Source organism: Neomonachus schauinslandi, chromosome X (genome assembly GCF_002201575.2).
Source record: "Neomonachus schauinslandi chromosome X, ASM220157v2, whole genome shotgun sequence".
Lineage (NCBI taxonomy): Eukaryota > Metazoa > Chordata > Mammalia > Carnivora > Phocidae > Neomonachus > Neomonachus schauinslandi.
The window spans coordinates 107,012,123-107,015,612 of record NC_058419.1 but is presented as its reverse complement, the minus strand read 5'-3'; the positions used below and the strand labels follow the sequence as shown (position 1 = coordinate 107,015,612).

Below are 3,490 nucleotides of genomic sequence, written 5' to 3'. Positions count from 1 at the left end.
TTTCTACCTCTGTAAATGTTATAAATCCCATAATATACTGTTATTATTTGTACAAAATCAGTTAATTCTCTTTTAAAGATATTAAAAACAAGAAAAATGTCTTTTATATTACCCACATATTTACCATATTTACTTTTCATTCCTTTGTGTAAATTCATGTGTCCATCTGGTATCCTTTTCCTTCAGCCTGAAGAACTTCCTTTAACATTCCTTGTAGTAGAAGTTCATTAGTGATGAATTCTCTTGGCTTTGACTCAACTGAAACGTCTTTATTTTGCCTTCATCTTTGCAGAACATTTCCACTGGATATAAAATTCTAGGTTCACAATGTTTTTCTTGTAATGCTTTAAAGATGTTCCACCATCTTTCGGTTTGCATTATTTTTGATAACAAACCAGTGATTAATCTCATCTTTAAGATTTTCTCTTTATCACTGGTCTTCAGAAATTTAATTCTGTAGTGCCTTGGTGTGGTTTGTGTTTTTGCTGCTTGGGGCTCACTGGGATTCTCGGATACGTTGAAGAGAGTTTTCAATGAATTTGAAATAATCTGGGAGTTGAACAACAGAATTACAAAACTGTGCATTGTGTTTCATTGTTAACATGTTGCTAAAGGTGAATGAAGAGTGCTTAACCACTATTCACAGCTCCTTAACAGCTTTTTCTTTTTAACCATGGTTTCAGAGACAAGGTACTGAAAAGAAAGTTTGGGAAATTGTTCTGTCTGCTGTCCTGCCCAGATTCTAAGCACTGTAACTGCATAATTTCCCTCTATTTTATAGGTAAAATACCCGTAAAAAGGAGAAAGGAAAAAAGTTATGTGAATTAATATGTTCTGCATAATGGCCTTTTCAACATGTTCTCCTATTTTCACTAAGCTGCTTCTTTTTTAAAAAAATCTCCAGGTATGATTTATAGTTGAATATTAAATCAGGTCATGGATGAGGTCCACTTCTAAAGTGAGACAGAGTTGTAAATAATTTGTCCTGGGGATGTGTTCTGGATTGAACCTTGTCTACAGCTTTGCGCAGTGGCAGTATCGTAGCCAATGAGGTTTATCCGAGGCGCAATTATTGCTAATTGAACCTTATCTACATGATGTCTGGCCAGGCAGATAAAATACTCCAGGCAGAGTACAATGGGGATTATAATACTGATTACCCAGTTGTGTAATGATGATCTGTAATGATTCCTGATTCTATGACCACTGGGGCAGGCCTCATTGGTTGGCAAATATTAACAGAATCACTGCACAATTATTATTCATGAGGAAGATCAAAGCTTCATGAAATAAGAGAATGATCCTGCATAAGGGCAGAATAAAAATACATTTAGAGATAAATCCTTCTCTGTCCTTATTGGACCATTCACAATTATTCTTCCTAATCCAAAAATTATTATACTTCTGATATCACCAGCTAGACAGAAAGGAATAAACATTTAGAGGGTACCTACTTTATTCTAAGCACTCTATAAAAGGTTTTTACAACACTATTTAATATTTACAACCATAGGAGGAGGAAACTAACTCCATGTTACAGATAAGCACACTGAGATTCAAGAATCTCATCCAAAATCACATAGCTGGTAACTGGCAGCACTGGAATTTGCCTCTAGGTCTGCCTGGCCTCAAAACTTCCTGCTTTTGCTGCCACACAGTGCATTCAGCTCCATCTTCCAAAAAGTACTTCCTAAGGGGCACCTGGCTGGCTCAGTCGGAGGAGCATGCAACTCTTGATCTCGGGCTTGTGAGTTTAAGCCCCATGTTGGGTGTAGGGATTACTAAAAATAAATATATAAACTTAAAAAAAAAAAGAAGTACTTACTGAGCCAACTGCACTTTTGTTTCATGTCAACAGGTTGGCATTCTCTAAGTTACTTGCTTAGATGGAAAAACCCCCTCCTCCTGTCAGATGATGAGTGTGTACTCTATCTGGAAGGGAATAATATAAATGAAGAGCTATGGACCATTTTCAAAGTACTGGGCTAGCACTCATCTCAGAAAGAATGATGATAGTGTCATGCCCCAGATTCACTGGTGAGATGTTCAGAGGGGAATCCTCCATGAACACAAAGTCATGTGGCCTCTGGCATTCTCCTGTGAAGAAGTTTGGATGGGAGTGGCTGCTTGCGGCCTCTTAGGGTGGCCTGGATCTCCGAGCAAGTTGATGGTTTACTGTAGGTGTTTCTGATCCATATTGCAGAGTCCTACTTATCAGTCCCACCCTTGGGACAGGGGGCAGGGGCATAAGGCAGAGGAGGAAGGCTTAGGAAAAGGAAGAAATTGAGGAGAGGAACTGTCAAGACCAAGCATTCTTTTTTTTTAATATTTTATTTATTTATTTATTTTTTATTTATTTATTTATTTTTTTAGATTTTATTTATTTATTTGAGACAGAGAGAATGAGAGAGAGAGCACATGAGAGGGGGGAGGGTCAGAGGGAGAAGCAGGCTCCCTGCCGAGCAGAGAGCCCAATGCGGGACTCGATCCAGGGACTCCAGGATCATGACCTGAGCCGAAAGCAGTTGCTCAACCAACTGAGCCACCCAGGCGCCCCAATATTTTATTTATTTATTCATGAGAGACAGAGAGAGAGAGGGGCGGAGGCAGAGGGAGAAGGAGGCTCCTCGCTGAGCAGGGAGCCCGATATGGGACTCTATCCCAGGACCCCAGGATCACGACCTGAGCTGAAGGCAGATGCTCAGCCATCTGAGCCACCCAGGCGCCCAAGACCAAGCATTCTTTGCTGTAATTAAAACAAGGCGTGTGCTAGTGAAACTTAATTTGTGAGAAGTGGAACAATGTGTGGAATGTTCACAGTTTTCTGCCTGAGCTCCAACCTCAGGACAGTATTTAATACACTGTCTGTTTTTTAATTTTCCATTTTTGCTATAAGATCTATGAGGTATAGTAAAAGATCTCTTGACTTAGAATCAGGAGACCTGAGTTATATTTCTGACTCTGCCGCCTTCTAGCTGTGTGACCTTGGACGAGCACTTTACCCTCTCTGGGCTTCAGTTTTCTTAGCTATTAGATGAGAAATTTGTACTAGTGATTCACTATCATTCTGCGTTTCTATGATGACAGAAGTCTCAACAGTAGAGGTTGGAGAACTTTAAAGAAAAAAACCTTATTATTCCAGATTATATTCATCCAGGCTAGCTTTATTTAAATGGCTGATTTCATTCCCAGTTTTCTCTGAAGCTCTGGAATGGAAATGTATAATTAACCATTTTTTTAGAATAACAACAAATATCTTTTTAATTTAATAAAATCTAGATGACAAAACAGAGCACATGTAAAAAAATAAGTTATAATACATAGTAATTAAGACTAAATGAAATCATATCTGTAAAAAGCCAAGCAAGGCATGCCACTCATAATAGACACTAAGAAATGCTAGTTGCATATCACGTTTTTTCCTCTCCTATACATCCTCCTATAATTAATCTTCTTAAAATGTATTACAGTTCTCTCAATCCTATGGTCC

At 38.5% G+C, this 3,490-nt stretch overlaps 1 pseudogene; it reads left to right on the top strand.

The window, feature by feature from the left end:
• Positions 1 to 1,018: 1,018 nt before the first annotated feature.
• On the top strand, positions 1,019 to 1,198 carry LOC123323583 (annotated as a pseudogene).
• The last annotated feature ends 2,292 nt before the right edge of the window (positions 1,199 to 3,490 follow it).